The following is a 22,729-nucleotide window of genomic DNA, read 5'->3' as shown; positions in this document are numbered from 1 at the left end:
CTATCAGGTTAGGCCCTGTGTAACTTACTATTATCAAACCTGGTGTTAGTGGTTGTTGCACTATCATGATCTCAAAAGGGCTACGGTTTGTTATTTTACTCTATTACAGGTTGTATGAGAACTGGGTGACATCAAGTAGCTTAGGCCAATCCCATTGTGTGGTGTTAAAATAATGCCTAAGGTAGACCTCTAATAGTTCATTTACTCATTTAGTTTGCCTATCAATCTACGAGTTGCATGCTGGTGGAAAAGTTGAAGTCTAACCCCAACCGCTTGAGCAACTCAGCCTAGAATTGCCTTGTGAATTGTTCATCCCAATCACTAACAATGGTCTATGGTACTCCCTAGTACTTCACCACATTCTTTAGCAACAAATAGGCTATCTCCTTTGCTGGGCACTCTTTAGTTGCTGGAATGAAAGTTTCATACTTAGAAAATCTATCCACCACTAGCATCATGCTCTAAAACCCATCCACCTTAGGTAGACTAACTATGAAATCTAGAGTGACATTCTCCCATGGTCACTATGGTATGGGTAAAGGCTTTAAGAGATCAGTTGATGGCTTGAGCTCTACTTTGTCTTGTTAAGACACAAGATAGGTTTTCTCATAGGCCTAAACATCATCTTTTGTGTGTAGCTAGTAGTATCGATACTTTACCAAGGCTAAAGTGTGGTGCAAGCTCAAGTGACCAGCCCACTTTAAATTATGGTACTATTGCATAACCTTCCTATGAAGCTTCCCGTGTTATAAAAAAAATAATCGATTACCCTTGGTGTATAATAAATCATCCTACAACCAAAACTATCTAGTCTTACCTTACTTGGCATGCCTGATGAGAGGCTTTGCTGTAGGATCATGAGATAGCCCTTCTTTGATACATGGCCCCAATTACCGTTCTGGTTGGCTAATGGTGGTAGCTACTGTGTTTGCACGCCTAGGCTTATACTCCAACCAGTAATCAAATTCTGTAAGAAAGTTTTACCAACAGGCTTGAGGGATAGCTTCTTCTGTGTTTAGAAATAGCTAGTTGCAATGTTGTTGATTCTAACCACAAACCTCAACCCTAACAGGTAATGCTACCAAGTGTGCAAGTAGTGCACCATTACTGTCACTTTTTTCTCTTGAACTATGTATCTGCACTCAGTTTTGTTGAGCTTTTAGCTCTCAAATGCAACCAAATGGTTCTCCTGTATTAGAACACCCCCAATCGTAAAGTTTGATGCATCTGTATGTAACTTAGAATTGCATGGACCTTGTTAGCATCCATGTGTATCTTGCCACCTCCCACTATGTGATCTAGAAATGATACCTCTTATTGGGCAAATGAGCACTTCTCTTTCTTTATGAATAGTTCATTTGCTTGCAAAATAGTTTATTCACTCACAGAACCTAGAACACCTACCTCAAGTAGTCCACATGCTTCTATGCATCTGTATGCATCTCATACAGTTTGACATGGTCTAGTAAGTCTAAGACTAGCTTTTCGATCATTGCCTGCTTCAACTATTCAAAGGCTTGCTAGTAGTCGATGCTTTAGGCCCACACTCTTTCCTTATTGAGCAAGTTAATCAATGGTCTGGCGATGGATGAGTGACCTTTGATGAAGTGTCGATAGTACTTAACCAGCCTAAAAAATGATCTCAGCTTGGTGACCTTGGATGCTAGTTCCCAATCCAGAATTGCATGGACCTTGCTGGCATCCATACATATGTTGCCACCTCTCACTATATGGCCTAGAAATGATACCTCTCATTGGGCAAATGAGCACTTCTCCTTGTTTACAAATAGTTCGTTCACCCACATACCTCAAGTGGTCTACATGCTCCTCCAATGTTTGGCTATAGATCACAATGTCATCAAGATAAACCATAACAAAATGATTAATGAATGGTTGCAGTACGTTGTTCATGAGCATGTAGAATGTTGTTAGTGCATTAGAGAGTCTGAATGGCATGACAAGAACACATAAAAGCCATGGCGGGTAACACAGGCGATTTTGGGCTCATCTCTCTTTGCAATCCTAACTTGGTAATACCCTAACCACAAATCCAACTTGTTAAACCACCTTGCACTTCCAAGTTGGTTAAATAAGTTAGCAATAAAGGGGATAGGATACTTGTTCTTGACAGTTAGCTTGTTCAGTGGTCGATATTCAATGTACAATCATAAGAACCCATCATGCTTGCATTGAAACAAAACTAGGGCACCATATGCGACCTTGGATGGCCTGATGTAGCCAACATCAATTAGCTCATTGAGTTGCTTCCTTAACTCATCAACTATAGGGGTGAACTTCAATAGAGGGCCTTGGCTAGTGGTTTAGCCTTAAGCACCAGCTTAATCTTATGGTCCACCTCTCTCTTAAGTGGTAGCTTGTTAGGTAACTATGCAGGCATCATATTGTTAAAGGCCTCCAACACCTATAGCACTTCCAAGAGGGTGTCAAACTCTAGCTCATTAGGTTTATCATGCTTCAGGGCCACCAAGAAGGTATCTTCATTCCTTCTCACCACCTTGGCAAATTGAATGGCTGATAGCACCTTGGTCTTAAGCCCAGACCCATGCCTCAATGGTACAAGACATTAGCACCATGCATCAAGAATGCATATGCATTTGGCAAAAGGCACAAGAAAGGCATTAATTCAAACAAGGAAATCAAAACCAACCATAAACTCATAATCATCTAAGGGTATTACCTCAATGATCTTTTTAGCCTTCCAATCTCCAAGTTGTAGCTCTACCCTATGTGCCACTCTAATGGTTGGGACCTCATTGAAGTTAACTATTTTGATAGTACCAATCCCCTTGTGCACCTTCAGGTTGAGTTTTTGGGCTCCATCACCAGATATGAACAAATGTGAAGCTTTTGTGTCCACCAGTGCATTCATTTTGTTGCTCGCAACCAATAGATTCACATACATCAATCTTTTAATTTGTAACTCCCTTTACCTTAGACTGCATTGAGCATAACTGAGTGAAGCTTTGTAGTCCCTTTTCTGGCTCCTCATCTGACCTTTTGTCTATGACAGCCAGCTTGCCTTTCTTGGGGCAGTGTTGTGCTACATGTGGTCCTCCACATAAAAGGTAAGTGATTGATTCCCAATCTCTCCTAGCCTTCCACTTCCCTGCTGGTTGCCTTCCCTACCCATCCTTGGTTGAATAGTCTCAGTCCTCATCTTTGGCTTATTGATCATAGTTTCTACCTTTGGACTATCATTCCCAGTCCCTCTTGCCCTTTACTTTCCTTTTGGGCTTCGAAGACTCAAACTTGTTCTATAGCATAAACTCCACTAAGGACTCAGTTGCAGTAATGGCATTGGCCAGATCATGAACTCACTTTCTCTATAGGTCGTGCTTTACCCATGGCTTAAGTCCATTCATAAAGGTGAAAAGACCATGGGCCTCACTCAAATCTGAAATCTATAATATCAATTCAAAGAACTTCTAGACAAACTCCCTTATCTAACCTTACTAAGTAAACTAGTGTAACTTTGCACACGCCTCATAATTGGCATACTTAGGGTAGAACTGCTCCCTAAATTCTTTTTGAAACTTTTCTCAGGCTCTAATCAAGGCATCACCATGCCTCACATCATCGCACCTTTGCCTCCACTATAATAAGGCAACATCAGTGAGATACATCAAAGTAGTGCTTACCTTAGTAGCATTATCCTACATGCTTGTGGCTTAAAAGTACTGGTCCTTCCCTAATAGAAAGTTGTCCACTTCTTTGGCAGCCTTGATCCCTTTAAACTCCCTAGGCTTGGGGACATCCATGTGGGGCCTAGGCACTCCAACGATCATGCCATTCCTAATAACTATTTTGCAAGTAATGAGCTCCCCTTTGAACTCCTCCATTTCCTTATGTATGGTCTTAGCCAGGGCCTTCACGACTTTATTTCATTGGGTGAACATGTCAATGGTCTGGTTTACAGCAACTTGCATCTCACCTTTAAGCACCTCATCTATGAAGTCCAAGTCCTCAATGTGAGTTTCCACCTTCTCAAGCTTTCTTTTCACATTAGCTATTGTCACCTCTACCTTGTCTAACCACACATCCATGGTAGACAAATGTCCTTTGAACTCACTTTCTCACCCTTTTCATGGCCCTACTCCTGGGCCTCTAGTTGTTGGCTAGCAACATTGCTCTGAGATGCCATTTCCTCAAATGCCTTAAGTGCGACCCGAACATAACCTTTAAGTAGAACCTATTCTGATATCAACTATCATAGGCTTCGATATTAAGCCAAACTCCTTGTAGCCTTAGACTGGGAATAGACTTCGTATGCCTAAGTCAACCCAAGAGACTACTATGCAAGCATAAAACCAACATTGAAAGAAAAAATATGCAAGCCAAAGAACACAAGGGAATGCTAGAATGCACTATATATTACTTAATGGTGAATACTTGCAAATGAGGAAAGGGTGGTCTTCTATTCATAGTTGAGGCCCCAGCTCTTGTATGGTAGTTCCTAATATCAAGGGATTACATTTTTAAATTAAAAAATATAGATTACATAGATTGCATTTTGATCCTAAGGATTGATTAGGTCCCCCGTTGTATGCTATAAATCTTAGAACTTCTAAATGGTTTTTAGTCAGGCCCATTCCTTTAGGCCTACCTGGGTGTAGTAGAGCATGTTGTGGGCTTGGTCTTAGTACTGTGGGCAAGCCTAACTATCAAATGGGTGATCTAGATGCTTCTACCATGATTATTGCATGAACCCCTGCCTCTGTCTCTAGTGCACAAGCCTTGGCCATTGGGGTGTGGTTTTTAGCTTCTATTACACTCACTAGGGGCATTATGCACACATGTAGCTAATGCTACCAAAGACCTAGGAGCAAGCCCCTAAATTGGGCAACATCCCCTTAAGGTGGTGATAGTGGAGTTTGTGTGTGTTGTCCCGACCAGACCAAGCATTGGTGGTGTTATGCCATTGTTGCTTATTGGATGGCAAGGGTAGTCTCATGGCCCTTGGTTGTGTTTTTCTTAGGCCAAGCAGTTATGGCATGGCCTCATACATTGTTTCCTTCGCTTACTTGTTAAGTAATCGATTTGTAGACTGATGTGCATGGATGTTGCCACTTGTATGCAATTAGCATATGAGTGGTTCTATGGCTGCATGTGTTGCTAGACCCTATGCTTGATGCATCAAACTATTGACTCATCATCCTTTTCAATCTCCTTCCATGTGGTCATCTTACCTAGGTGACACAATCGAGATCTTGTACTGCATACCTAAATAAATAGAAACTAGATGTCTTGCCATCCCTCATCCATCTTATGTCCTTAAAGGCTATGAGTCAAACCTCAATTCTACTTTGTGCCCCAAGTGTGCCATCCAAACCTATGTGGCTATATTGGTGCACCGATGTTTGATTATGCTCTCAAATACAAAATGTTTTGTGGGCGTGAGCTATTGGCCGTTGTTCATCCGATGCCATGCATTTCATATGCTCAACACTTGTGCTTAGTGTTAACACTCTTTGCCACTCAGTCGATGCATTGACAACCAAGTAGTGCCAATGGCCTAAAAGAATGCTACTTGGTTGATCCTACCAGTAGCCATAGCCTTATCTCAAACATTAGGCCATGCATGTGTAAGTATGAACTAATTTAGATTATGAAACTATGAATGGCTCATTAAATCAGTTATAGTTTGTTTGATGGTATCTATTATTGAATAACCATAGAAATTCTAAAGCTAATACATGCAACAAACCTTGACTTTTGGAAAGGATGCATTTATTAGATAAAAGGTCAACGTGGCCTTTGACTGTTGCTCTAATGATTCATCATAACTTGATGGATTGTACGACCTTTATGCCGGCCATGCATCATTCAAATTTCTACCCTATGAACTTTTGATGGTAGGATAGTGGCTTACTATAGTGGTGACAAGTGATAGAGAACTGGGGTTTGATTCTGAATAAGGAGCCTCAGAAATTTCTACATCATCCAAGGCAGTAGGTGTGCAAATTACCCAATCTTGACACGGGAGGTAGAGACAATAAATAATAATACTGGGATCTATGAGTATGGTAATTGGAATGAGTACAATCTAAATCCCTTAATAAGGATCATTGAGGGGCAAGTTTGGTGCTAGCAGCCACAGTAATTATAGCTCTAATAGCATATATTTAAGTTGTTGCAGTTAAAAAGCTCATAGTTGGAAATAGGGTTGGATCATCCAATCTACCTCATAATTAGCACCGATCTACTCGTCCCTACTACTGACGATGTACTTTTCACCTTAATTGACTATGTTGTTCCTACAGTACTATTACTTTGAAGAAATTAAAGTGCTTAAAGCAACTTGCAATTGTATACATTAGCATGGGATAACATCATAGAATTTTGGTCCTATTGTGTTAGCCTTTAAGATTGGAGTAATGATTAATAAGGACAGTTGGAGGCATTTGTATTTCATAGTTAGAGGTGAAATTCTTGGATTTATGCAAGATAAACAACTGCAAAAGCATTTGCCAAGGATGTTTTCATTAACCAAGAATAAAAGTTGAGGGCTCAAAGATGATCCGATACCATCCTAGTCTCAACCATAAATGATGCCTATCAAGGATTGACAAATGTTACTTTTAGGACTCTATCAGCATTTTATGAGAAATCAAAGTTTTTGGGTTCTAGGGGGAGAATGGTCACAAGGTCGAAACTTAAAAGAATTGATGGAAAGGCACCACTAGGAGTGGAGCTTGTAGCTTAATTTGACTCAACATGGGAAAATTTACTAGGTCCAAACATAGTAAGGATTGACAAACTAAAAGCTCTTTCTTGATTTTATGGGTGGTGGTGCATGGCTGTTCTTAGTTGGTGGAGCAATTTGTCTGGTTAATTCTATTTATGAAAAAGACCTCAGCCTATTAACTAGCTATGCGGAGGTGATCCTTCATGGCTAGCTTCTTAGATGGACTATGGCTGCTTAGGCCAAGGAAGTTTAGGGGAATAATACGTCTATGATGCCCTTCAATGTTCTAGGCTGCACGTGCGCTACACTAATGTATTCAATGAGTCTATAGCCTTGGCTGACAAGCTTGGGTAATCTTTGAAATTTCATTATGATTGGGATAGATCATTGCAATTGTTGGTCTTCAATAAGGAATTCTTAGTAAGTGCAAGTCATTAGCTTGTGAACTATGTCCTTACCCTTTGTACACACCACCCATCGTTCCTACTAATTGAATGGTCCAATAAAGTGTTTAGATCACAGTGATGTGAATGGTTTATTACCTGTAATGTCACGAGAAGTTCACTGAACCTTATCATTTAAAGGAAACACAAGTCATAACAAGGTTTCCATAGGTGAACCTGTAGAAGGATCATTCCATTCAATGAATGACCCACAAACACGTTAACAAAACACTAAGGGGGCGAGGGTGCCTTTATGCCTTAAGCCCCTTTCTGGCCTAGACAAGTGTGACTGTAGCTTTGTTCTGCCTTCCAAAAAGGTGAAACAGTTGGCGTCATCACCTGTGGCTAAATAACAAACCCTTAATGCAAATTAAGCCAACGAACCAGAATAAAAAAAAGCACATGCACCATCACCATTTCGTTCAAGGTGTATGTGCGAGTAGCACCGTAACTCCTTTTGTCATGAAAAACTAAAACAACTCATGGCAATAGATATCTATATTCTCACATTGATGAAGAACATAGGAAAATGCGATACTATATGTGAATTACAAAATCCCATGAACCATCAAGTTTGTGAACGCATGTTACACCCTAAGCCATTAGATCGAGGGTAGGTCTGCCTGGGTGTCATTCATCATTGCCCACTCTAACCCTTAACCCATTAAGCTTTAGGTGAGAGGAGAAGAAGATGGCCTCTCATCATCTCAATGATCGATGTTGGCCTAATAGCAAGACTCCAACAATGATAGCACCATGATCATTGTTGGTAAAGCTCTTGATGTGCCTCGTCTCTGATGATGCACGCTTATTCTCTATCTAAACCCCATTGACCCCTTGTATCACTCAATCGATGCTCACATCATGACCTCGGGTTAGGTGAGATTACCCACTGAGTTTAAGCATATCAATAAGAAGAGGAAAATAAACTTACTAGGATTCTTATAGTAATAGTGAATGAATCGAGAAGAGCCTAGCTTGAGAATCAAGCACCTCTAACATTCGAATTATAGTTTGGAGAACTGTCTTCAATGGCAGACTAGGCCTAAGTCCCTTAGAAAATGGTACCAGAGAGGGTGAGAGCCCCATTGTGCCTAGACACTATCACACCATAAGGCGCTATTTGTAAGTCGAGTTGTTTAGGAATACAGCCCCAATTGAGCAATAAATTCCATCCAAGGCTGAATACAGGTGAGAGGCTGATAGTGAATAAGAACCATGAGGGAAACATGAAAATGACTTTGAAAAAAGAGTCAAAGAGTGCTTGAAATTGTCAAAAAGAAAGTGGATAAAGGCTAGTGATGTGCCTTAGTCAGATAAGGAACAACAAGAACTAGTCTATCGAATGACTTGAGGCATGGATTGACACCCAAGCTTTTGATATAGTAGTGAAGATGTCATCACCATGATCATGGAATCCAACACACACCATCTCAGTGTGCCTCAGAACCAATGTGCTCCCGACGTTAGCCTACTAGTTCATCATCTAGCCTATCTTGAAGCACAGACCAAAGAGTTTGACATTTGTGTGAGTTAATGGGCTAGAAAACCCGTAAGGCATAAAAAACCTAATTGGCAAGATCCCTTGTGGGTGCACCACTGACTAACCTTGATTTTCTAAGAAAAGTTTAAGTGTAAGCATGCATGTCGGGACCTCAAAGATGGTGAACTATGTCTGAGTAAGGCAAAGCCAAAGAAAACTCTGATGGAGGCCTGCAGTGATACTCATGTGCAAATCTTTTGTCTAACTTGAGTATATAGGTGAAAGACTAATCGAATGGTTTAGTAGCTGGTTCCCTCCAAAGTTTCCCTCAAGATAGCTAGAGCCCTTAGCGAGTTCTATCAGGTAAAGCCAATGATTAGAAGTATTGGGAGGACAACACCTTTGACCTATTCTTAAATGTTGAATAGGTAGGATAGTGTGGCTATTTTGTTGAGCCGTGCCACAAATCAAGAGCTCCAAATGGGCTTTTTTTTTGGTAAGTAAAAATGGCGATGTGGGATAAACCAAAAGTAGGGTTACAATGCCCAACTGTGCATTAACCTAGAACCCATAAAAGGTGTTAGTCAATTAAGATAGTAGGATGATGGTCATAAAAGTTGAAATCTACTAAGGAGTGTGTAGCAACTCACTTATCAAATCAACTAGCATAAAAAATGGATGGCACTTAAGCGCGTGACCTATACCTAGCCATCGAAGCAAGGGCCAGGCCCTAATGAATAGGAGGTCAGAGCGACCATCAGTGCAGATCTTGATAGTAGTAGCAAATATTCAAATGAGAACTTTGAAAACTAAAAAGGGGAAAAGTTCCATGTGAATAACACCTTCACTTAGGTTAGTTGATCCAAAGAGATGGGGGAAGCCTATTCGATAGTGTGTTTGGTGTGAGCTTTAAAAGGGAATTGGTAATTCCTATACTAGATGCAAAGTTGACCAGTTGGCATGCATGCAAATGAAGGGCTCGATTGTGCTGAGCTCAAGCTCATGCCCGTAACTGAAGCTACCCCAAACCCCAGACCAAGTCCTTGAATTGGGTAACAGTTCTATGGGGTGGTGCAAGTAAAACTATGATCACTGGCTTGGCTTGGCCAAGTCTCTCAGGTTTTTAACAATTTCATTATCCTTTCTTGTCAACCATAAAAATGCCTTGGCCTAGCCAAGTACATCCATGCAGTCGATGCTACCTAAAACTCTAGGAATAAGTCCCCGAATTGGGCAACATCCTTCTAAGGTGGTGACAGTGGAGATTGCATGTGCAATCTCGACCAGACCAAGCATTGATATGCCATGTTGTTGTTGTCGTTAGATGGTAGAGGTACTCTTATGGCTTTTATTTATGTTTTTTCATGCCAGGCAGTTATGGCATGGACTCATGCGTTGTTTTCTCTGTTTGCTATTTGAATAATCGATCGGGTGCATTATAGACCAGTGTGCATAGATATTGTCACTTATACGTAATGGGCATATGAGAGGTGCTATTGTTGTGGATGTTGGTTGGCTTCATGCTCGATGCATCAAATTATCAACCCATCATCCTCTTCAATCTCCCCCCATGTGGTTATCTTACCTTGGGGGTGCAATCGGGATCTTATGCTGTATACCTAATCGATGAAAATCAGATGTCTTGCCATCTTTCAACTATCATGCATCCTTTAGGGCTATGAGTCAGACCTCAATCATTCCTTGTGTCCTAAGTGTGCCACCCAAACCTTCATGGCCATATTGGTGCACTAGTGTTTAATCATGCTCTCAGATGCATAATGTTTTATCAGTGTGGGCTCTCAACCCTTATTCGTCCGATGCCATGAATTCATGTGCTCAACACTTGTGCTCTGTGTTGGCTCTCTTTGTTGCTTAATCAGTGAATTAAGGCCCATATGGTGCCAATGTCTTGAAAGAATGCTACCTAGTTGATCAGTAGTCATACACTTGTCTTAAAGATGAAGCCATGCATGTGTAAGTATGAACTAATTCAGACTATGAAATTATGAATGGCTCATTAAATTAGTTGTAGTTTTTTTAATGGTATCTACTAATTAAATAACTATAGTAATTCTAGAGCAAATACATGCAACAAACCCTAACTTCTGAAAATGATGCATTTTTTAGATAAAAGGTCGACGCAAGCATTGCCTATTGATCTAATGATTCATGATAACTCGATGGATTGCATGGCCTTTGTGTCGATGATGCATCATTCAAATTTTTATCCTATAAACTTTTGATGGTAGGATAATGGCCTACTATGGTGGTGATGGGTGATGGAGAATTAAGGTTTGATTTTAGAAAAGGAGCCTAAGAAATGGCTACCACATCCAAGGAAGGCAGCAGTGCACAATTTACCTAATCCTGACATAGGGTGCTAGTGACAATAATTCACAACACTAGGCTCTATGAGTCTGGTAATTGGAATGAGTACAATCTAAATCCCTTAATAAGGATCCATTTGAGGGCAAGTCTAGTGCCAATAGCCATGATAATTCTAGCTTTAATAGCGTTTATTGAAGTTGTTGCAGTTAAAAAGCTCATAGTTGGAATTAGGTTTGCATTGTCTGATTTGCCTCACAGTAAGCACTGATCTACTTATCCCTACTACCAGTAATGCACTCCTATTCTTAACTAGTTGAGTTATTCCTCCGGCACTATTATTTTGAAAAAAATTAGAGTGCTCAAAGCAAGCCTATGCTTATATACATTAGCATGGGATAACATCATAGGATTTTGATCCTATAGTGTTGGCCTTCAGGATCGGAGTAAGGATTAAAAGGGACAGTCAGGGACATTCGTATTTCATAGTCAAAAGTGAAATTCTTGGATTTATGAAAGATGAACAACTATGAAAGCATTTGCCAAGGCTATTTTCATTATTCAAGAATAAAAGTTAGGGCTTGAAGATGATCAGATATTGTCCTAGTCTTAACCATAAATAATGCCGACCAGGGATCGATGGATGTTACTTTTAGGACTCCATCGACAACTTATGAGAAATCAAAGTCTTTGGGTTTAGAGGGGAGTATGGTTACAAGGCTGAAACTTAAAGGAATTGATGGAAGGGCACCACCAAGAGTGGAGCCTACATCTTAATTTGACTCAACATGGGGAAACTTACCAAGTATAGATATAGTAAGGATTGACAAACTGAAAGTTTTTTCTTGATTCTATGGGTGGTAGTGCATGGCCATTCTTACTTGATGGAGTGATTTATCTGCTTAATTCTGTTAATGAATGAGACCTCAACTTGCTAACTAGCTACGTGAAGGTGATTTTTTGTGGCTAGCTTCTTAGAAGGACTATGGTCACTTAGGCCAAAGAAGTTTAAGGCAATAACAAGTTTGTGATGCCTTTAGATGTTTTGGGCCACATGCACCCTACATTGATGTATTCAACAAGTCCATAGCCTTGGTCGACAAGCTTGGGTAATCTTTGAAATGTCATCATGAAAATGATAGATCATTGTAATTGTTGGTCTTCAATGAGGAATTCCTAGTTCGTGCAAGTCATCAACTCGATGGACTATGTCATTGCCTTCTGTACACACTGCCCGACACTTTTACCAATTAAATGGTCTGATGAAGTGTTTGGATCATGGTAACATTGATGGTTCATTGGCCATGATGTCACGAGAAGTCCACTCAACCTTATCATTTAAAGGAAGAAGAAGTCGCAAAAGGTTTCCGTAGGTGAACCTACAGAAGCATCATTGTCAAAACCCACTCAATAAATGACCTACGAATGCATTAACAAAACATTTAGGGGGCGAGGGTGCCTTTATGCCTCGAGCCCCTTCTAGCCCTAGACAGGCATGATGATTGCTTTGTTCCACCTCCTAGATAGGCGAAACGATAACTACCATTACCCGTGGCTGAATAACAAACCCCCAACTTGAATCACGGAAGGAATCGAAATGAAAAAAAGTGCATGCACTATCACTATCCCATTCGTGGTGTGTGTGCGAATAGGACTACGACTCCTTCTATTATGAAAAACCAAAATGACTCTCAATAATGGATATCTTGGCTTGTGCATCAATAAAGAACATAGCAAAATGTGATACTTGGTGTGAATTGTAGAATCTTGCAAACCATTGAGTCTTTGAATGCAAGTTGCACCCCAAACCATTAGGTTAAGGGCATGCCTACCTGGTTGTCATGCATTGTCACCCCTCTAACACCTTACCCATCAGGCTCTGGGTAAAGGAGTGTAAGATGGCCTATCGCGATCTTATTGGTCATAGTTGGCCCAAAACCGAGTCCTCTGCAATGATAATGCTATGACCATTGGTGGTAAAGCTCCCAATATGCCTCATATTCGATGACACATGCTTGTTGTCCATCTGGACCCCATCGGACCCCCTTATCACATGGTTGATGCTCACATTGTGACCTTAGGTCAACCAAAATTACTCGATGAGTTTAAGCATATCAATAGGCAAAGGAAAAGAAACTTACAAGGAATTCCCTAGTAATGGTGAGCGAACTTTGAAAAGCCTAACTTAAGAATTGAGCACCCTCAATGTCTGAATTACAGTTTAGAGAAGTGTCCTCAATGGCAAACTGAACCTAAGTCCCCTAAAAAAGGGCATTAGAGAGCATGAAAGCCCAAATGTGCTTGGACTCTATCGCACTATAAGGCACTACAAGTGAGTTGGGTTGTTTGGGAATGTAGCTTCAACCAGGCGATAAATTCTATCCAAGGCTAAATACAGATGAAAGATCGATAGTGAACAAGTACCATGAGGGAAGATGAAAAGGACTTTGAAAAGTGAGTCAAATAGTGCTTAAAATTGTCAAGAGGGAAACATATAGGGGCTGGTGAAGCACATCAATTGGATGTGGAACAATGAGAGCCGATTTATCGATCGACTCAGGGCATGGGACCGATATAGGTCATGGCCCCAGCCTAAGCTTGGGTTTTCGATATGCTTATGGCAACATCATCTCTATGATCATGGAATGTAGCACATACCATCTTGGTGTGCCTTGGCACTGATGTGCTCCTAGCATTTACTTGCAGGCTCTCCATTTGACCTATCTTGAAACATGGACTAAGGAGTTTGGCATGTTTGCATGTCAACGAGCTAGAAAACTCATAAGGCATAAGGAAATTGATTGACGGGATCCTTCACAACTGCACCACTGATCAACTTTGGTCTTCTAAGAAGGGTTTAAGTGTGAGCATGCTTATAAAGACTCAAAAAATGGTGAACTATGCTTAAGCATGGCAAAGCCAAAGAAACTCTAGTTAAGGCCCACAGCGATACTGACATATAAATCATTCATCTAACATGAGTATAGGGGTGAAAGACTAATCAATCTATCTAGTAGCTGGTTCCCTCCAAAGTTTCCTTTAGAATTACTAGAGCCATTAGCGAGTTATATTTGGTAAAGCCAATGATTAGTGGCATTAGGGGTGCAACACCCTCAACCTATTCTCAAACTTTAAATAGGTAGGATGGCACGATTGCTTCACTGAGCCATGCCACAAAATTGAGAGCTCCAAGTGGGTCATTTTTGGTAAGCAAAACTAACAATGCGAGAAAAACCAAAAGCCAAGTTATGGTGCCCAATTATGCATTAACCTAGACTCATAAAGGGTGTTGATCAATTAAAATAGTAGGACGATGGTTATAGAAGTTGAAATCCACTAAGGAGTGTGTTACAACTCACCTACCAAATCAACTTGCCTAAAAAATGGATGGCGCTTAAGCACGTGACCTATTCTCGACTATCAGGGTAAGGGCTAGGCTCTAATGAGTACAGGGCGTAGCGATCACCGTAAAACCCAAGGTAAGAGCCCTAGTGGAGTGGCCATCGATGTAGATCTTAGTGGTAGTAGTAAATTTTCAAATGAGAACTTTGAAGGCTAAATAAAGGAAAGGTTCCATGTGAATGGCACTTGCGCATGGGTTAGTTGATCCTAAAAAATGGGAAAAGCCCATCCGATAGCACATCTGGTGTGAGCTTCGAAACAAAATTGAGTTATAATTCTTAAACTAAGACACGATGGTTGATGGTATCATTAAGGAGTTTGAAAACATCAGTAAGGGCCTCAGAAAAAATTAAATTTTTTATTTAATAGCTTGCCCACCCTAGAAATGGCTCAGCCAGAGGTAGGGTCCAATGGCCGAAAGAGCTCCACTCATTATGTGGTGTCTATGCTCGATCGTACTCATAATCACATTAGGTCTCCAAGGTGAACAGCCTCTAGTTGATAGAATAATGTAGGCAAGGGAAGTCGACAAAATGGATCTATAACCTTGAGAAAAGGATTGGCTCTAAAGGTTAGGAATTGGGGTCCCAGACTTAAAGCCATTAGCTATTGGTGCACTACTCGAGTTGCTCCCATGGTGAGAGTGGGTCATTGTGTGTAGACCAAGGGACAGATTAGGAATGGCTCCTTTAGGGGCCCTCTTAGGGCGACAAACAGTCAACTTAGAACTAGTACAGACAAGGGGAATTCAATTGTTTAGTTAAAACAAAGCATTACCATGGTCCTTATGGATGCTCATGTAATATGATTTCTACCCAGTGCTCTGAATTTCAATGTGAAGAAATTCAACCAAGTGCGGGTGAATGGCAAGAGTAACTATGACTTTTTTAAGGTAACCAAATGCCTCATCATCTAATTAGTGATGCAAATGAGTGGATTAATGAGATTCCTACTATCCTTGCCTATTATCTTGTGAAACCATAATGACATTGCTTTTTGATCCTTTGATGTTGACTTTCCTATCATTATAAAGCAAAATTCACCAACTATTGGATTGTTCACCCACCAATAGAGAATGTGAGTTGGTTTTAGACCATCATGAGACAGGTTAGTTTTATCCTATTGATGGTAAATGCCACAATAGTAATTCAACCTACTATGAAGGAACCATTGATTTGCACAATTGGTCATTATGCTTGGTTGAAAAGGCAGTGGTCTAAAGCTAACATGTGTTGGATTATGATTGAATGCCTCTAAGTTAGAATCTAGGCTAAAAGTGATGCATGTGCCTACCTTCAATTGCTGACCTATAGTAAGGGCTCATGCCCCTAAGGGCAAATGTTGTAGGTGTAGCCCTAGTGGTAGACAAGCCATGTGAGCCTCTTTAGAGCTCAATTCCCATCGAGCGATGGGTAGAATCCTTTACAGATGTCAACACTTGGTGTGGGCACTTGCCTTAACCACCATCTGTGCAAGCAGGCCCTTGGTGTGGGCTGTTACCTCAAACAACTCTTTGGTAAATGTCGACACTAGATGTGGGTTGTTGCCTTGGACACCCCTTTGGTAGATGCTAGCACTTGGTGCAGCATGTGTACCATGACCTTCCCACCCATGGCACTTGTTTGCCTTTCAATCACCATGGGCACCAAATAATGCTCAATGCATGTGTCAGCATCTCTAATCTTAAGCCAAACTCTATGTCGCCTTGGTCAGGGAATTGACTTCACCTGCCTAAGCCACAAATTTAATTCGAACCATGATTGTGTTTAGGCATGCCCACACTTAGGTCTGACCATTCACCTACACCTTGATCATCAGTGCCCTTTCTTGGGTCTGACTGTGTCCATGTGCATCGCTCACCAGCACCTGCACTTGGGCTTAGCTCAATTCTACTGAACTTGAACACCGTGCCTCAAACTTTAGAGTCTTGATCACTACAAATACCATTGTTTTAGGCTAGTTCCCCATGATCTGGGCCTCCAATAGGCCTGAAAGCTTAGTTCCTTTAGCTATCAGATCTTATCCTGCTAGAACCCCCAGCATGGACCAGCTTACAAACTATGACACATACTCATGCCTTGACCACCACGGGACATGTTGGCCCTTGGTCTTGGCACATGCTTCGACCACCATTGGCATATGTTGGCCCTTTGTGAAGGCAGTTCCCTTGAACATCATCGACACATAGTGGGCCACTCACCACCCATGGTTATCCTAAGCCATGGCTATGCACCATGCGCACCATGATTGGGTAGTGGATGGTTTCAGGCACATCTTTATATTTCTACCATGCCAATGACATTTTTATGGCTTGTAGATTCATATAAGCACTCACCAATGCTCGTACCTGGGCATGGCTCAATTTTGCCAAGCATGAACAATGTGCCTAAGCATTTTAAGTCATGATCACTACCCATACTATTGTTCTGGGCTAGTTTCCCATGACCCGAGCCTTTAGTAGGCCTCAAGGCGTAGTCCCCCTAGCTATTGGACCTTATTTCGTTAAAACCCCTGGGCATGAACTAGCTTGTAAATTGTGACACAAGCACATGCCTCGACCACCATCGGGACATGTTGGCCCATGGTCTCGGCACATGCTTCGACTGTTATAGGCACATGTTGACCCTTTGTGTGGCATGTTCCTTCAAACACCATCGGTACATGCTAGGGCACGTACCATGCATGGGTATCCTAGGCCCAGGGTATGCACCATGCGCACCACGACCAAGCAATGGGTGGGTTTAAGCACACCTTCATATTTTTACCATCCAATGCCATTTTAATGGCTTGTAAATTCATATAAGGACTCACTAGTGCCTACACCTAGGCCTAGCTCAATCGTGCTTGAGCCTCTTGAGTCCTGATCACTACCTATACCACTATTTCAGGCTAGCTCCTCATGACCTAGGCCTCCAGTAGGCCTCAAGGCCAGATCCTCCTATGAGTGGTGTTATGGTTGCATGTGTTAGCAGGTTCCATGCTCGATGCATCAAACTATCAACCCATGTGGTCATTGTACCCTAAAGGCACAATCAGAATCCTGTGCTACATACCTAAATCGATGGAAATCAAAGTCTTGCCATCCCTCATCTATCTTGTGTTTTTAGAGGCTATAGGTCGAACCTCAATCATGCCCTATGTCCCAAGTGTGCCACCCAAACCTTCATGGCCATTTGGTGCATTGGTTTTCAATCATGCCCTTAGATGTGAAACATTTTATAGGTGCAAGCTCTCAGCCTTTGTTCATCCGATGCCATGCATTTCACGTGCTTGACACCCGTGCTCTATATTGGCTCTCTCTACCACTCGGTTGGTGCATTAAGGCCCATACAATGCCAACATCTTGAAGGAGTGCTACCTGGTTGATCCTTTCAGTTGCCACATGCTTGTCTTAAAGATTAAGCCATGCATGTGTAAGTATGAACTAATTCAGACTATGAAATTACAAATGGCTCATGAAATCAGTTATAGTTTATTTGATGGTATCTATTACTTAGATAACCATAGTAATTGTAGTGCTAATACATACAACAAACCCTAACTTCTGGAAAGGATGCATTTATTAGATAAAAGGTCAATGCGGGCTTTACCTATTGCCTTAATGATTCATGATAACTTGACGGATCACATAGACTTTATATCGGTGATGCATCATTCAAATTTCTACCTTATCAACTTTCGATGTTAGGATAGTTGCCTACTATGGTGGTAATGGATGACAAAGAGTTAGGGTTCGATTACAGAGAAAGAGCTTAAAAAATGGCTATGAAATCCTAGGAAGGCAGCAAGCACACAAATTACCCAATCATGACATAGAGAGATAGTGACAATAAATAACAATATTAGGCTCATGAGTTTGGCAATTGGAATGGTAAAATCTAAATCCATTAACGAGGATCCATTGGAAGGCAATTCTAGTCCAACAGTCAAAATAATTCCAGCTCTAATAGCGTATATTTAAGTTGTTGTAGTTAAAAAGCTTGTAGTTGGGCCTAGGGTTGGTTCGCTCAGTTCATTCATGGTGAGCACTGGTCTACTTGTCCCTGCTATTGGCAATGTACTTTTGGCCTTAACTATCCAGGTCATTCCTTCACACTATTACTTTGAAGAAATTAGAGTGCTCTAAAAAGGCCTACGCTTGTATACATTAGCATGGGATAACATCATAGGATTTCATTCCTATGGTGTTGGCCTTTGGGATCAAAGTAATGATTAACAAAGACAGTCAGGGGCATTCATATTCTTAGTCAGAGGTGAAATTCTTGGATTTATGAAAGATGAACAACTATGAAGGCATTTGCTAAGGATGTTTTCATTAATCAAGAACAAAAGTTGAAGGCTCAAAGATGATCGAATACCATATTAGTCTCAACCATAAATGATATTGATAGGGATCGATGGATGTTACTTTTAGGACTCTATCAGCACATTATGAGAATCAAATTCTTTAGGTTCTAAAGGCAGTATGGTCACAAGTTTGAAACTTAAAGAAATTGATGGAAGGGCACCACCAGGAGTGGAGCCTGCGGCTTAATTGCACTCAACATGGGGAAACTTACCAAGTCCAAACATAGTAAGGATTGACAAACTAAAAGCTCTTTCTTGATTCTATGGGTGGTGGTACATGGTCGTTCTTAGTTGGTGGAGCAATTTGTCTGGTTAGTTCCATTAACGAATAAGACCTTAGCCTGCTAACTAGCTACATAAAGGTGATCCTTAGCTAGCATCTTATTAGGACTATGGCTACTTAGGCAAAGAAAGTTTAAGGCAATAAAGGTCTATTACGCCCTTAGATGCTTTGGGTCGTATGCACGCTGAACAAATGTATTCAATGAGTCTATAGCCTTGGCTAACAAGCTCAGGTAATCTTTGAAATTTCATCATGATGGGTGTAGATCATTGCAATTGTTGGTCTTCAATAAGGAATTCCTAGTAAGCATGAGTCATCAACTTACATTGATTATATCATTATCCTTTGTACACATTGTTCATTGCTCTTATTAATTGAATGGTCCAGTAAAGTGTTTGGATTATGGCAAAGTGGACAGTTCACTACCTGTGACATTGTGAAAAGTCTACTAAACCTTATCATTTAAAGGAAGGAGAAGTCATAACAAGGTTTCCAAAGGCAAACCTGGAGAAGGATTATTATTGAAACCTATTCAATGAACGACCTGTGAATGTGTTAACGAAACACCAAGGGTGCAATGGTGCAAAGGTGCCCCTATGCCCTGAACCCCTTTCGGCCCTAGACGAGTGTGAAGATAACTTCATTCTGCCTCTCAAATGGATGAAATGATTAATGTCATCCCCTGAAGCCAAATAACAAACCCTGACATGAATTGTGCCAAGCAATTGAATGAAAAAGAGCGTGTGCGCCATCACCATCCTATTCGTGGGGTGGGCATGGATGGCACCGTCACTCCTTTTGTCATGAAAATCCAAAATGCTCTTGGCAATGGATATTTTGGCTCTCACATTGATGAAGAAAGTAGTAAAATGTGATACTTTATGTGAATTGTAGAATCCCATGAACCATTGAGTCTTTGAACAAGTTGCACCCAAGCCATTAGGCTAAGGGCACGCCTACTTGGGTGTCATACATCATCACCCCCCTCCAACCCCTAGCCCATTGGGCTTTAGTGAGGGGGTTGAAGATGGCCTCTCATGATCTCATCAGTCGTGGTTGGCCCAAAACCCATCCTTGGCAATGATAGCATCGCGACCATTGGTAGTAAAGCTTTTGACATGCCTTATCTCTAGTGATGCCTCTCATTGTCCATCTGAACCTTATTAGACTTCCCATATCGTTTGGTTGATGCTCGCATCGTGACCCCAGGTTTGGCAAGATTACCCATTGAGTTAAGCATATCAATAAGGGGAACAAAAGAAACTTACCAAGATTCCCTAAGTAATGATGAGAGAATTGATAAGAGCCTAGCTTAAGAATCGAGTGCCCCTAGCATCTAAATTGTAGTTTGGAGAAGTGTCTTCAGTGATGGATTGGGCCCAAGTCCCTTAGAAAATGGTGTCAAAAAGGATTAGAGCCCCATTATGCATGGAACCTATCATAGCATGAGGCACTATCTGTAAGTTAGGTTGTTTGGGAATATAGCCCTAATCGGATAGTAAATTTTGTCCAAGGTTGAATACGGGCAAGATATTGATAGCGAACAAGTACCATGAGGGAAAAATGAAAAGAATTTTGAAAAAAAAGTCAAAGAGTGCTTTAAATTGTTAGAAGGGATGCGTCTAGGGGCTAGCGATGTGCCTCAATCGAATATGGAATGTCCAAAGCTAATCTATAGATCTGCTCAAGGGATGGATTGACATGGGTCGTAGTGGCAGCCCAAGCTCGGGCTTTCAATATGCTTATGGAGACATTATCGCCACGATCATGGTGTGCCCAGGCACTAGTGTGCTCTTGGCTTCAGCCAATAGGCTCTTCATTTGGCCCATTTTGAAACATGGATCAAAGAGTTTGACATGTATGCAAGTCAACAGGCTAGAAAACCTGTAAGGTTCAAGGAAACTAGTTGATGAGATCCCTCGTGAGTGCACCACTAACTGATCTTGATCTTCTAAGAAGGGTTCAAGTGTGAGCATGCCTGCCGAGACCCAAAAAATAGTGAACTATGCTTGAGTAGGGCAAAGCTAAAGGAAACTTTGGTGGAGGCTCACAATGATACTGACATGCAAATCATTCATTTGACTTATGTATAGGGTTGAAAGACCAGTCAAACCATCTAGTAACTGGTTCCTTTTGAAATTTCCTTTAAGATAGCTTGAGCCCTCAATGAGCTTTATCAGGTAAAGCCAATGATTAAAGGCATCGAAGGCACAATGCTCTTGATCAATTCTTAAACTTTAAATAGGTAGGATGGAGTGAGTGCTTTGTTGAGCCGCACTATGGAATCGAGAGCTCCAAGTGGGCCATTTTTGGTAAGTAGAATTGGTGATACAAGAAGAATCGAAAGCCATGTTACGATGCCTAATTGCACACTAACCTAGAACACTCAAAGGGTGTTCGTCAATTATGACAATAAGATGGTGGTCATGGAAATTGAAATTCATTAACGAGTGTCTAATAACTCACCTACGGAATCAACCAGCCTAAAAAATAGATGGTGCCTAAGCGCATGACCTATACCCTACCATCGGGGTAAGGACTAGGCTGCAATGAGTAGAAAAGTGTAGCAGTCATTGCAAAACTTGATGCACGAGCCTGGGCAAAGTGACCGTTGATGTAGATCTTAGTGGTAGTAGCAAATATTCAAACAAGAACTTTGAAAGCCAAAGAGGGGAAAGGTTCCATGTGAATGGCACTTATAGATAGGTTAGTGGATCCTAAAAGATAGGGAAAGCCTGTCCAACAATTCGTATGGTGTGGCTTTAAAAAAGAATCAAGTTAAAATTCTTAAACCAAGATGCAATAGCTGATGGCAATGTTAAGGAGTCTAGAGACATCAACAAGGGCCTCGAGAAAAGTTATCGATTTTGTTTAACACCCTGCCCACCTTGGAAATGGCTCAGTTAAAGGTAGGGTCTAGTGACTAGAAGAGCACTACACATTATGTAGTATCCAGTGCACCCCTAATAGCCCTTGAAAATCTAGAAGACAAAGTGTCATTCATGCTCGATCATACTCATAACCGTATCAGGTCTCTGAGTTGAATAGCCTCTGGTCAATGGAACAAAGTAGGCAAAAGAAGTTGGCAAAATGGATCTATAACGTTGGAAAAAAGATTGGCTCTGAGGGCTAGGTACGAGGGTCCTAGCTCAAGCCTATCAACAACCAGTGTACTGCTTAAGCTACTCTTATAGTGAAATCAGGTAACCACATGCCACTTAAGGGATAGACTAGGAATGGCCCCCTCGAGGGCTTTCCACGGGAAACAAATAGTTGACTCAAAACTAGTTTGGACAAGAGGAATCCAACTATTTAATTAAAACAAAGCATTGCGATGGTCCCTGTGGATGCTCATGCAATGTGATTTCTACCCAGTGCTCTGAATGTCAAAGTGAAGAAATTCAACCAAGCACGAGTCAATGACAGGAGTAACTTTGACTCTCTTAAGGTGGCCATTTGAAAAAAGCATCCTTATTTCAAACACTTGAATGGCTATTGGTATGAACCTATAAAAGCTCATATGCTTTTTGAGAAGGTATGAGTTGTTGAGGTTCCTTAGGGATAGGAGGCCAATATTAGGGCCAAAGACCAGCACCCATCACACATAATGTGTGCACATGTTTCAACCATCATCAGCATGAGCTGGCCTTTGGTACGGGCACTTGCCTCAACCACCATTGGCACAAGCTGGCCCTTGGTATGAACACTTGCCTTGACCACCGTTAGCACAAGCCTTGATT

The 22,729-nt window shown here is 41.2% G+C and overlaps 1 non-coding gene and 8 pseudogenes across 1 annotated transcript; all 9 read left to right on the top strand.

Annotated features, from left to right (window-relative positions):
• Nucleotides 1-5,545: 5,545 nt before the first annotated feature.
• Nucleotides 5,546-7,343, top strand: LOC149516115 (18S ribosomal RNA; annotated as a pseudogene).
• A 283-nt stretch (nt 7,344-7,626) lies between these two features.
• LOC149516114 (5.8S ribosomal RNA) lies at nt 7,627-7,782 on the top strand (annotated as a pseudogene).
• A 232-nt stretch (nt 7,783-8,014) lies between these two features.
• Nucleotides 8,015-9,686, top strand: LOC149516113 (25S ribosomal RNA; annotated as a pseudogene).
• An 867-nt stretch (nt 9,687-10,553) lies between these two features.
• On the top strand, nt 10,554-12,353 carry LOC149516112 (18S ribosomal RNA; annotated as a pseudogene).
• A 290-nt stretch (nt 12,354-12,643) lies between these two features.
• On the top strand, nt 12,644-12,799 carry LOC149516111 (5.8S ribosomal RNA). The gene has a single exon (XR_016346766.1). It is a non-coding gene; the product is annotated as a 5.8S ribosomal RNA (ribosomal RNA).
• A 230-nt stretch (nt 12,800-13,029) lies between these two features.
• Nucleotides 13,030-15,861, top strand: LOC149516110 (25S ribosomal RNA; annotated as a pseudogene).
• Nucleotides 15,862-17,714: 1,853 nt separating this feature from the next.
• On the top strand, nt 17,715-19,510 carry LOC149516109 (18S ribosomal RNA; annotated as a pseudogene).
• Nucleotides 19,511-19,806: 296 nt separating this feature from the next.
• On the top strand, nt 19,807-19,959 carry LOC149516108 (5.8S ribosomal RNA; annotated as a pseudogene).
• Nucleotides 19,960-20,211: 252 nt separating this feature from the next.
• On the top strand, nt 20,212-22,046 carry LOC149516107 (25S ribosomal RNA; annotated as a pseudogene).
• The last annotated feature ends 683 nt before the right edge of the window (nt 22,047-22,729 follow it).

Source organism: Durio zibethinus, chromosome 11 (assembly GCF_047325235.1).
Source record: "Durio zibethinus cultivar Kanyao isolate XHJ-2024 chromosome 11, ASM4732523v1, whole genome shotgun sequence".
Classification (NCBI taxonomy): domain Eukaryota; kingdom Viridiplantae; phylum Streptophyta; class Magnoliopsida; order Malvales; family Malvaceae; genus Durio; species Durio zibethinus.
Note: the sequence above shows the minus strand (reverse complement) of the source record. Positions and strands in the feature narration are given on the sequence as shown.